Genomic DNA, 13546 nt, shown 5'->3' with positions numbered 1-13546 from the left:
TTAAACAACTATTTAAGAATACCAACCAGTGATCTGCCTTGAGGCCGGATAATTATGAGTGGCAGGGTGTGTGGGCAAGTACCTAGGAGACTGGGCACTTCCAGTGTTTTGGAACTTCACCCCTGAACAAGTGCAGAATCCAGAAAAACTAGTAAAATATTTGGAAAAGGTGTGCTGTCACCCTGGCAATTTCAGAGAGACAAAAATCACCGCTTAGTGCAGGGGCCTGGGCCAAGCCTTCCAAGCCCTGTTCAACAATATTCTGTACCCACAAGGGGAAAAGGTCTTTGGATCTGACAACAAAACAACGGGCTACTCCAACCCCTCTGACAAGCACTGCAACTGAACCGGAGAACCAATCTGTGTCTCTATACACAAGAAGAAATAGACACCAAACCCCTCTCTTTTAGGAGACTAAGGAGGACTAAGCAGAGCCACCACAGGAATATGAGGAAGAAGCAGAACAACTTGATCCCTATTCCTCTGTGAGCTGCAGGATATGCAAAATATTTTAGCTGTCAATCAGGTGAGCAGATTATTACTGGCTGCTCTGTTGATAGGATGATGTGGCTAGTAGATTGGAATTAGAGAGTAGGGAAGCCAAGCAGCTGAGATCACTTGCTAGGGAAGAGGGCATTGGCAAGACAATTTGAAAAGTCCTCAGCCTCTGGAGTCGACTTCTCTCAAGAGTGAAGTTGTTATATGTCTCCCAGGAAAATGGACTACCATGGAGAGAGGTATGCAGTACCTGAGGGAATTAGCCATGCTAAAGATGATTTATTATGACCTGAACCATGCACAATCACCCACAGATCCAGATGAAGTCCAGTTCACATGTCCCATGTGGTGGAATCTGTGTGTATATAGCAAAAGACAGGAAAAGTGATGGTATGTTGGAAAGTGTAGGACCTGGGCATGATGTAAATGGCACAGAATAAGGGGTGGATACTTTCCTGGTTTCAGCTGGGATAGGGTTAGTTTTCTTCCTACTAGCTGGTACAGTGCTGGGGTTTGCATTTAGTATGAGAATAACGTTGATAACATGCTGATGCTTTAGTTGTTGCTAAGAAATGTTTACCCTAAGTCAAGGACTTTTCAGTTTCCCATGCTCTGCCAACAAGGAGGTGAACAAGAAGCCTGAAGGGAGCATGGCCAGGATAGTGCTATTTAGCTTAAAGTGTATAGGGATACAGCTGCTGGAAGTTTCATTGAAGGAGCTTTTTAAAGTCCCGAGGAAGCTGGAGTGTGGCTGGCAGAGGAACTTACTTTACTAGGTCTTTTAACCTTCTTTATACCCTCTTGTGAAAGATTCCCTTTTCAAATCGTGGTGGGATTTTGATGGCTTGGAGAATTCTCCGCTTCCCCATCTGCCCTTCAAAAAACCCTAATTAAGCTGCAAAGGCTTAAGGCCTGACACTAAGATGGCACAGTCTCCATGTTTTTGACAGATAAACACAGAGAAATGCGAAATTATGAGAATTGTGGGTGAGGTCCTGTCTCTGAAGAGCTGTTTCATTGCCTCCTGCTGACAGAATACTGAGGAGGGAGAGGCAAGGAGACCTTTCTGACTGTAGATACTTCTTTGCAGAGTGCCTGTTGGAAGTGCTGCTGCAGTGGATTGTGGTGGAAGGGTCAAAAAATGCTCGTCAGCTGCTGCTGGAAGGGAATGGGCAACAACAGAAAGATAAGTGAGTAGAGAAAGGCAGGGGACAGGAAAAGAGCACATCTGGAAGGAGAGAGATAGAAATAAAGTTGTAACTGCAAATCACAGTGACAGAATTTTAACATGAAAGGGTAGAAGTGAGGGAGTACTTATTATTTTCCAAGATAACATTTGGAAGGATTGAAACAATCATTTATACAGTTTTCTATATATACACCCCTCACTATACTTTACAAAACCCCCAAAATTCTTAAAATAATGCAATCTGAAATATCAATAAAAATAAAAAAAATAATAAAATGAAGCTTCCTTGAAAAATGGTCAACTTGACTGAATTTTTTTCCAGAATTGCTGATCAAAAAACCTTGAATCGTCTTCTTACTGTATTCCCTGGTTTTGCCTACAGCAGTGCAGGAGAATTCCCAATTTATTGTCAATGCTAGTGTTTCCTAAATCTACTCTTATGCTTATTAATTGAATTTCAGAGACCAATTAAAATTTTCCCTACTATTGAATTTCAGTGTTCCTAACTTAATTTTTCCTTGATATTTGTGTAATAATCTCTTGTATTTCTCAAAATGATTCTGCTAATGAACGAGTGTAGAGTTTTCGCATTTTAAATATTTATTGTAGATGTAATTGTAACTTGATGTCATTTAGCTGGCACTATACATGTATTTCTCTTTTCATATTTCTTTTAGTTTAGTCTCCCCTTATTGTTTTTGTAGCTTTTCTTTGAACTTAATCCAATTTGTCTATGTTTTTCTGGTAATTAAGTGCTGATAGCAGAAGAGCATTCACCTGTTATGTGAAGAATCATCTCCTTTTATTTCTTTGAACCTGTCTTTTACTAGCTTTTATTAATGACTCCTACTTCTTCTGTTTGGAAAACCAGCAAGCACTTGATTTCTAGCCACCTTCCCACAGGTCGTGTGATCATTTTGCATTTTGTAATCCCTTTACAGTTCATCTATTTTTACTTCCAAAATTAATTGCCTTGTTATTTTTGTGTGGGGAATAAGTTAGATTTGTTCCACTAGTTGTTTCTGGAGCAGTATAGTTTTCTTTCTTCAACAATAAAACTGTCTCTGTTTTTCTCTAAACTTCTATTTTTTTAATTATAAATTCTTTGCCTAATAACATTGGCAGTTGTTAATTCTTGCCCCTCATCTATGATATGCACAGAGTTGATCTGTTAAAATAATGATAGTGTGTCAAAGTGAAGATCTTAAAGGAAAAACAGAGTTACAGTTGCCTGGGCAATATTTTGAGACCTCCCTCACTTGTATGATGATTACACTTTTTTTTTTTTTCTTTTACATAGAATTCTGTCTCACTAAATGCAAGAATGGATAACACCAAGCCCCAAAAATTTCCACATCTCTTCCTTATTCTTTAGTGTATCATCCTTATTTTAAAGACAAGGAAAAATATCTGAGAAAGAACTTTTTATGAGATGACATAACAGACTTTTGCTGACAATTAGGACAATGTCTGTCTGTGAGGAAACTCCTAGCACTGCTCCAGTCTTCAGAGCTGGCCAGAAGCATGCCTAGGAATGCACACTTTGGAGTGACTGTGCTATAGAAGAGAGCAGTCATATCACACCCCTGAATGATAGCACTTCAAGTAAGAAACACCAAAACTGAGGACTGCAAAATGTTTCTCTCTTGCAGGCAGGCGGGGGAATCTAGACATTTCTGTGAAATCTATGGAAGAGTCAGGAATGGAAGTGAGTTCACCTGACTTGAATTTCTGCTTCCTAAACTGCACATCTGTTCTCACCCTGAAGTCCTTCTGCCACCCTACTGTAATGTGTGAAGCCATGTAGAAAATGAGGCAGGGACAGAATCAAGACTATTAATTGGCCTAGTCTATGGGTAGATAGACTTCTTTCTGTGAGCTGCGTCAGACCAGGGGAATATCAGAAAAATAAGCGTTTGAATGTACAATTTAAACCAAATTGTTCTCCTTTTGGATGGTGGACATTACTCTTGCTTAGGCAAGAGTCCTAATTCTGGACATTTGAAGCTTTGAGTTCTAGATCCCCAAAAATTATTTTTCAAATGTTAGTTTAGGGAAAGAAGGAAGGAAACAAGCAAAATGCATCAGTTCATTAGAATACGGAAGTTGGACTTCTTATTGCTTTTATGTACAATCTAATACTGGTTTATGAAAATTTATTTAGTCAAACAAAGGTTAATTGCTTCAGATTGTCCCTACTACTCTTTGTAGGCCAAGCAATGGAAGATGATGTGACCCGTAACACACTGAGACCCTGTGATAGACAATATACGAACCCAGTAAGTTTTATTGCATTGATTTTAAGAGTATCCTGAGGATGTCTACAAAACCAGTGCTGGTGTCTGTTGGCAATGAGCATGCAAGGGAGGCTTGAGGTGAGGCCAGCTGGTGTCATGCATGATGTGCAGATCTGACATTCTGTGTGTGTAGAGCTGTCATGTTGGACTGGCAACATGTGATTGCTTTCTTTATGTTCTTTCTTTCTTAGTGTATCTAAGTAATGCTATCTTTCAGCCTGCTTAATACATTTTTACCACTTAAAAAAAACAAACCCTTTCTGCTTCCTATCAAGAGGAACATTTATTGCGATTAGGACATTGTTATGACATGAGACAAGTTTTGTTATTTTCTTTTCCCTCTTTCATTTCTCTTGCTGCCCTTCTGTGGTGTTTGTATGCTCGGTCTGTGCTTGGCTTTACATGTACTTACACATCACTTTTACAGCACTGCTCCCTCTTGCCTATAAACCAGTGCCTGCTAAGTGAATCCCCTCTTGCCTGCCTTCCCTGAGTGCCTGTAGAGCTGTGTTCAAACTGCTGGAAGGAGCTGCGCTGCAAAAGGAACAGGGAAGGATGAAACCAGTCAGTAGGTGGGTATCAGCCAATGCAACAATCAAGGAGCTGGTCTATGTAAGTCATGTAGTTTTTTTTTTTAGTATTTTTTTAACAAAAAAGCAGACACCATAATAGCAGAATGGACAAATTTGTACATAAACCTGGCTTAGTTCCAGTTATAGAGTGATTCCCTGAAGTGGTACGGATTTGCTTCATTTCACAGTGGATTATTCTATAATAGCCCAAGTTTTATCAAATGTGAGACAAGAACCTTAAAGCTTTACTGTCAGTGAAAGATTATAAAGGTTCTGGGCAAAGGGATAAAAATTAGCAAGTGATTTGAAAGCATTTAGAAATCAGATGTTGAGGCCTAGTCTCTTACACAGTAGTTGGACAAAGAAACAAAACCTGCAACTACTGAAGACTATCGTAAATGTTCTGTGATAGGATTTGAAGTAATTTAAGGAAGTATGTGATAAAGATTATTCCTTCCAGGTCATAGCCATAAAAAAATGCCAGGAAAACTGAGGAAATTTTGTGTTCAATGACATTTGTAAAAACAAACAAACAAACAAACAAACAAACAAGATTCTTTCTCTATTTTGTGAACTTTTTGTTAACAAGTATTTGTGAACTCTGTGGGTTTCTGCAGATTTTTTTTTTTTTTAGCAATGTAGATTTTGGGCATACTTAATAGTTCCACTAATGTGTTTATTTAATTTTTCATTAGTCATGGTTCTGCTGCAACAAAAGAACTTGATCTTTTGGCATCCATTAATATTTTTGCTTTGATCCTGTAACCAAATGATGCTCGCCACAAAATTCTTCTAATTTAGTCATCATTTCACTTGGTATACTTATTATTCATTTTGGTTTTGGCATTCACAGCATGGAAACTTAACCCAAATAACCAATAATATCTTTGCAATAGTGTCAAGCAATATTTGGCAATTATTTCGCTGTATGTTTCAGAAGGGTGTTTGACACTGACCCAATTGCATCTGGGAACAACTGTGAGTTTATGAAACCAAGCATGGAATTATAAACTAAGCAGCTAGTCATCTCTGGCAGGAACATAGCAATTATAGTCATTCAATAATATGTGGTTTCAACTGGAAATCAATATGTAACAGGTACGGGGTGAATAGGAGGCCAAATAATTCCTACCAAAGAGTCTAAGAGGGTGGTTAGGCAAGACTTTCTGTTTTCAGATTTATATTTCATCTTAATTTTGTTTCACCTTAGTGTACTTAACAGGATTTTACAGCATCCTTGAAGTCATTCAGCCTGCTGTGGAATAAAAAAAAAAAAAAAGTTAATTGATGTGTGTTCCTCTATTTGAGGCCACTGGTATACTGTGTGATTGCGAAGGGAGAGAAAGAGTTATATACAATTTGAGTTTTATGTAATAAGGAACTTTTAAAATAAATTTTTCATCTTTGTCTTGCTCTGTGAAGAAAAGAGATTATTCCAAAACATAGGCATCCCGGAAGTACAGGTGAGTCTAATAGTTAGGGTAAGAAAACAATGAATTTGTTTAGGAAAAGAATAGTTGATACTACCTGACTGAGGCCAGAATCTAGGAAAAAATTTATGAAGTAATGTAATATTAATCTTGATAGGAGGTCTGTAGTGGTTAATTGATGTGTAAGAATTAGCAATGTTTGGGACAGAGTCGATTCAAGGTATTTGATAAGGAGCAATGTCAATTAGCTCAGGGTTTTAGTCTGGTTAGACTGGATTTAAAATCTTTAAATTGACATGTAAACTAGTCCTAAAATGAAACAAGAATTTAAGAACCAGGTAATATTATCAATTTTTTTAACTTACGGGGAGAATGAATATGACAGAAAAGGTTATTTGCTGAAAAGATTCATAATATCAACACAGAACTGAAAAGATTCATGATATCAACATCAACTAGATGATGGTTTTAGTGTCATTAGTATGGTGGTAGGTGATGGTGTTATTGTTATCATCTTCATCATCATCATCATCATCATCCTTTCTTCCAGCTCCTAGTGATTAAGCATAGTGGAATAGGTACATAATTAAATCTCAGTGGCATTTTCCCGTGGATAAATATACTTGAAGTTTTATTTCACATAGGATTGTCCCAAATCTGCCAAGATGTAAGTCATTGGGTAATTTTCTGTTTCCCATTGAATTCTATGATAACCTGGGAAGAAATTGACTGGGTTGTGTTCTTTTCACATCACTAAAACTCAGAAATGGAGTGGCAGTTCCACAAAATAAAAATACAACTTGAATATGAAAGAAACTTCCTGAAAAATCTGAAAAACAATTTATCAGAAATTAAGTATCAGATACTGCACAAGTCCAGGTCTGTTTCAGATTCAAGAGGAGTTCAATTTTAACAGGATCATTCCAGACATGAAACTAAGCACATTCTATGAATTATTGGTTAGTTTAAGATAACATATACAATAAACCTTTATGTCTGTCCAAATATATTTAAAATCAATTAAAATAGCTGTTATTAAAAAGTTTGCAGAATGAGTGGGCCTTTCTGATTTGCATTGTAGAGGAAAAAGCTATCATATTACCCAATAAAACACTTAGCAACCATAATTGCTACTGATTGCCCTAAGCCCTCTATTTTACTTGGCAAAAAGAAACATGGAGTGTTGTTGCACTTTCCCTTGCTCCTGAGCCTCCACAAGAATGTCTAGCTAAGGTGGCTAGATGATGTTTTGGCATAGAAAGCATTGGATTTTCTCCTGCCAAATCCAGATATTTCATGTATGCAGGTGAAATGTTGCTTTCACTGGATTTTGGGATATCCTTCTCAGCCTCCTATCAACCACATATATTAGGGAAATGGGAAGAACTTGAAATGTCATTCTCAACACGTGCAGATATTTATTTGTGCCCCAACCCCGCTTATTGGTTTTCTGGCTTGCAATATGAAAGACAGTACTTTAATATGACCTTTAACTTGACATTCAAAAATTGCAGCCTCTGCTTTCTTATCAATGAATCCTAAAGAGAAATTATGAACAAGTTAAAATCTATTTCTCTCCAAGCATTCATTCATGCAGGAGGGATGGATAAACAACTTTCACTGATAATGTGAATCACACAATATATTAGTTAAAATGAATTAGTAAAAAAAAAAGTTCTAGGTTTTTTATTCTTAGCTGCCATTCTTTGTCATAAATAAGCACTTCTGACATATACTTAGAACCACTTAAGTCTTGCCTTTTCCTCAGCTCAAGAACTTGCCTTTGAATGTGGAGAAAATGCAATAGTTAGAAACTTCCTAGGAGGGCAAGTTACTTCAAATTAATTTTGCCCAGCCTATATGAAAGCTAAAATTCTTTCAGTAAAATCTACTGGTTTTTATTTAAATTTCAGACACTGAATCCCTCTCCATTTCCTCCTTAAATTTTCTATGATTGTTTTGTTTTCTCCTTCATGCTTGGTGAGGCTCAGAGTGAATGCAGTATTCAGCTATTCTGACATCCAAACATTTCAAACAGTATGTCTGTGCTCAGAAAGTCTGATTTTTCAGTGAAGTGTATTTGTTCTTTTATTGATACCTTGTTTAATATTGTCCTACCATTCAAATTCAAGTTGATGAATATTCAGAAAATATTTGCACAGAAACACTTCCATTTTTATCCTGTCCTGGTGGGGGAATCCTTGCATTAAGCAAATCTATTTTCTTTCAACCCTCCTCCAGTCTGCTGAAAGTCAATGGGCTCATGATGTTGCAGGGACTGCTTTTCTTGCTGCCAGTCTGAGAAAAAGTTCATCTTCAAAAGCATTCTCCTGTCTGCAGTTACTTGCACATGGTGTCACCTCTCTTTCTCCCTGAGCTGAGAGACTTTTCAGAAAAGAGATCCATGTTGACCACTTACCAGTCTCTGGTAAATGCCCAGTACTGAGACATGGTCAGGCTCTGTTCAGACTGCTTGCTTGAATGTTGTGGCTGGCCTAACTTGCAGAAGGAGGTTTTTGAATGTATTTGAGAATCCAGAGAGATCTTGGAGCTTGGTGTGTGGAATTTAATAGTTGCTGTTCTAATTAAAATTGCTGCATCAAAAACCTCTTTGTGAGCAAGCATAGTTGTCTGATGAATGCTGACCTGAGGTGCTTCTTTTGTGAAAATTTTTTCATGCAATACCTGAAATAAAAGTTTATAGTCAAAAGGCATTTATTACAGATGTTTGTAATTGGGCTCAGTACAAAAAAAATATTAAATTGCCACATTTTGAATGTAAAGATTTGGAAAAACCAAGGTAAACTCCTAAATGAGGTGGATTGATATATTCCCCAAGGCAATGCCTGAATTGTGTTGGTTCCACTATGGTAACTTTTGTTATTTTTACATGCTACTCAAAATATTTTGTAAGAAGATTTTCCCCAGCGTATTTCTATAGAAGCATCAGTCGTCTGGAAAGTTACATGTGAGCTTCTTTCGATAAGTACTTTTGATAGGTATTTATCATAACTCTAGGGACATTTATCATACCTTTGGGACAAGATTTTTTTCCAAAAAATGGAAGAGAAACACGCCATTTTTAAATGAGAGGTGTTAAAAATCAAAGCAATTAGCTATGATAATCAGGCATCTAATTCACTTCTTTTATATACATAATTTATGTAATCTTCAAGAACAGTTTTTCTTAGATGCAGAACTGCTGTTATAAAGAAAATATTTGTCTATGACATGTAAGCTTGACAGACAGAAGAGCTAAAAATGTCCCCTGTGTTGTGTTAAAAAACTTGGGCAATACTTGGAAAGATGTATGCTTGCAAAACAATTGCTTCTGGTCTATGAACAGTGCAGTTGCCAGCCTGTTCCCAGGTCAGCTCATTGACTTATGCAGACCTTTGGATGGTCCTGAGCAACTTGTTTACTTAGGGAAGATGATATTGGTGGAGAAGAGATTATAGCAAATGTCTTTGTCTCTCAGAAACTTCAATAAACCTAAAGTTCCCCAAATGTCAAATAACTAAATTATATATTACTTATAACTCATAGCCTCCTTGCCTTCTTATTCCCATTTCCTTATTTTTTTTTTCATTTCAAGAAATGTTAAATTGCCTGACAATTATTAACTGACACTTTGGAAATATTTCTACAAGAGTACCTGTGTTACATAGTCTAGTAATAATAATCAAAAAGATGACTCTTGTACCCAGAGGTGGAGAAATGTTATAGAGAAATGATACTCTTCTTGCTGAATAATGGGATTTTACAAAAAAATAAGATATTGAAATTTATAGCAAAATTCTTATATCTGCCAAGAGGACTGAGATTTCATGAGCTTTTAAAATTTTTTTTTAATAACCAACAAGAAATTTTGGAATGGTAAAAATGATAATTACTTTTATAACATTGGAACCTCAGGTAGCAATTCTAGTTGAATGAACTGCTTAAAAGAAGTTATTTTTTAACTTGATTTCAAGATTTTTGGAAGAGACTGATGCTGTGGCATTAGCTGTCCCTCTGCTACTTTGACACTAATATCTTTTGAATTCCTTGGTCAAATTCAACCAAATCGGAGTTGCCTGTAAGAGTTCCAGTTTGCTTTATGTCCCTTCAAGTCATGTAAAAAATTAGAGGCTGCATGGAAGAAGAAGACTCAAATTAGCATGCTGCTGAGGAAAGGATAGGCAGAAAGCAAACAATATGTTTTACTAGGCAGCAGTGAGCTAAGTCTAACTTTGGACTATGCACATTGCATTTGCTCTCTTGCCTGGTTGGGGTGGCATGATGAGAAGTGATGGTGTCAAGTAGGTTTATGGGATGAAGGGAACCATCTTTCATCAGTTCTACTACTCACAGAGGAGCTCATTTGACTGGCATTGCTACAGCTGCCTTAGCTCAAAAAGAGAAGATTTTGAAAACCAATATCATATGCTTTATTAAACTCAAGTCTCAAATAAGGCTATATATAATCATTTTAATTTCTGAGGCTTCACAAGTAATCCTACTTAAATATATAGAGAAGATTTATCATAAGATGTTAGTGCCATTTTTCTTGATTATCACTTACCGAGGCTTCAAAGTACTCACTTCAAAGTGCTTAAAAGCCAAATGTGGTTTTTCTCCTTGCCACAGCATCCAGTAACCTAATAAAATACAGATTATACTGATTTACTGTGAAGTACAAGGGATAACTGAAATATTAAGATTGGTTTTACATGTCTACCCCATAGGTTTGTGAGTTATTCCAGTACTACAGGCAGTATAGATAATTTTCTATTACAGGTACAGAAGATTCATGGTTTTTAAAAATTATATTTTGCTTTTGTATGACAAAGGGAAAGGGAGCTTTGCCTTCAAACTTGAAGCCACAGGGTCTCACACTCATTTGGTATTTCTGCTAGAGGAATCCCTCTAAAGACAAAGTCACTGGAGAAGCACTGTCCTGAATGGCTTTTGGTCGGTGGCCATAAGGATGCTGCATAGCTGTCTTTTGCTCTCAGAACATAATGCTGTCTTGCAGGCAATCTACAAATGACAGCTGACCACTCTGGTTATGCCTGGTGTACCAGCAGGCTGCCTTAGGCCACTCTAAACTCCTGGCCATTCTTGGATGCATGCCTGGTGTCCACCTTTCACTTCCTCTGTAGGGACAGAGACTTTTCGAGGCACCCTTCAAAAGTCAATCTAGACCCGTTCTTTGGCTTGTCAGCACACTTTAGGTCACCACTGAAGCTGTGAATTTCACTGAGAAAGTTTCAGTAGCAAATAATTTTCCTTTAGGTGAGAACCTAAAGCCCATGGAGGGCTGTGAAAGGAAAAGTAGAGTCATTTCATTGTAGTGTAACCTGACAGTCAGCATGATGGGTGCTGAATGACTTGTGTGGCTGAAAGAGTTGGGCTGATGCACTTTGAACTCACTGAAGGAAGTCAAGCATCAGTTAAAAATGGCAAAACTGTCTTGCAATGGCCAAACCTGTAAGATATGCTTAAAAAAAACCCCATGGCTATGCCATAACATGTAAAAATGATAAGTTTAGTGGTGTCTCTATTTGCAGTTAAAAACTATTGAGATAATCCTAAAGTCAAAACACCACTACAGGTAACTCAGCCTTCAAGATTTTTGTTCTCAGCTTCACGTTTTCCCCCTTGTTAGGATTAGGTCCATCTTGGCAAAGTGCTGGAGCAGCTGTACTATAGGATTAATTGTGCTACCCCTAAAAGATGCTCTGTATTCCACCAGCATTTTCAGGTAGCTGTTCAGTGAGGATGGGAGGAAGAGTGGATCTGCAAGGATGTGAATAGAAATGACAGCAGAAACCTATGAGACCAGTCTGCAATTCATGTTTGGATACTCTTCTGAGTAATGACTCTCTGTGTAGGAGGAAAGGAAGATAGGGCACAACAGAGCTGATAGATCCCTAAATTGACTAGTTGGTATGACAGCTGCTCATGATGCCTGGCAGATCTGTATGTACCAGCAATGGACTAGTCATGGAGTATATACTTCACTATATATTACAATTTTGAATACCTCTGTGAGACATTATTTTTGTTATTTCTTTTATGGACCTCTTGCATCTCAATGGCCTGGAAAAATAAAAAGTCTTCTCCACTCGCAATGGGAGGAATGGGTGAATGATGAAGACACCATGCAGTCCAGACCATTTTTCCAAAGAAAATGATGCATAGACAAGTTAAGTAATCTCTAATGCAGGTATCTGTGCAACATTTGGAATGAAGCTCAGGTATGAGTCACTATCATTACTAGGTATTTTATACAGCACATTTACAGGTTCACTGTAGGATGTTACTTATGAAGTATAACGGATAGAAATTTCGCGGTGTTTAATACTTGATCACTGGTGGTTTGGAAGGCCATGGTAAGTTTTCTGGAGCACATCTGCTGAACTGCATGGACATATAATGTTTATTAACTAACCAGTGCTGTATGGTAGATGTTGTAGTCTACCATCAGCGTCTTGTCCTGCAATGTTTCTTGCTGTGTGACCTCACATGACCACTAACTCTCCAGCATGTGACAAGTCCCACATGGATGATCCACAAGATTCCAGGAGTGGTTCAGTGCTCCAGAGAAGTTTGGGAACTTTGATTTATCCCATAGATAGAAGAGGATTATCAAAGTTTTCTACTGTTTTACTCTCCTGTTAGTTGCTGACGATGTTTGTGAAAGAATAGGATCACTGTCTTTTCTGTGCGATCAAATGCTTCTGCAGCCGGAGACAACGCTAAAGGGAGGAGAAGAATGAAACAACAGTCCCTTTTTTTTCTTTTCCTTTTTATTAGCAATGTATCTTTATTCTCATTGCATTTTTGAACTTCATAAAGAAAGCTGGGATTAGATCTGTGAAAAAATTCCACAACTTTCTTCCTTTTTCTGCAAAGTTAAGGTTGCATCCATACTCAGAAGAGTGCAAAACTTGAGGGATTAGTTATATCTCATGGTATTATTTTCTAGTTTTATGATACTTTCTTCCCCTTGGTAATGTTGAGAAATTTATATTAAACTTAAGGAAATAATAAGTGTTTCGCTGTATATTTAATGGACAAGACATGTTAATCCTTGATATGTGGTAACACGTTTCCTTCTTTCTAATCAACAAGTTTGCATTGCCTTGTTCTGCCATGTGGAGTGAATAATATGATGTCAACCATGGAAAATCAAAATATACTCACGTCTAGGTGTTTGTAAATCTTCAAAACCAAGGATACTGTAACAATAAGGCAAATAGCCCGAAACTTGTGGACCAAAACACTTCTTCAGATGGTTTTCTCCTGCAAAGCCCTTTTCCTCTCATACTTTCTGTACTATACCAAGGGCAAGTCAGCAATATGGAAACTGCTTGTGTCAGCTAACAGGAGGGAATGTGAGGGAATATAAGGGACTGGGCACGAGAATGTTTGTTGCTAATTGTCTTGAGCTATTGCTCTGAAACTGCCTGGCTGGCAGGAGCAGCAGCCTTAAAATGCAGGAGATAGTTTTCACAGAGTCACAGAATAGTTGATGTTGGAAAGAGCCAGTGGAGACTGTCTGGTTCAACCACC

The 13546-nt window shown here is 37.5% G+C and overlaps 1 long non-coding RNA gene across 1 annotated transcript; it reads left to right on the top strand.

Annotated features, from left to right (window-relative positions):
* Window positions 1-1585: 1585 nt before the first annotated feature.
* LOC108496465 lies at window positions 1586-12164 on the top strand. Its single transcript, XR_001874473.1, has 5 exons — window positions 1586-1688; window positions 3340-3395; window positions 3899-3966; window positions 4412-4556; window positions 11724-12164. It is a non-coding gene; the product is annotated as an uncharacterized LOC108496465 (long non-coding RNA).
* The last annotated feature ends 1382 nt before the right edge of the window (window positions 12165-13546 follow it).

The sequence above is a fragment of the Lepidothrix coronata genome, unplaced genomic scaffold (genome assembly GCF_001604755.1).
Source record: "Lepidothrix coronata isolate B3197 unplaced genomic scaffold, Lepidothrix_coronata-1.0 Scaffold40, whole genome shotgun sequence".
Classification (NCBI taxonomy): Eukaryota; Metazoa; Chordata; class Aves; order Passeriformes; family Pipridae; genus Lepidothrix; species Lepidothrix coronata.
Note: the sequence above shows the minus strand (reverse complement) of the source record. Positions and strands in the feature narration are given on the sequence as shown.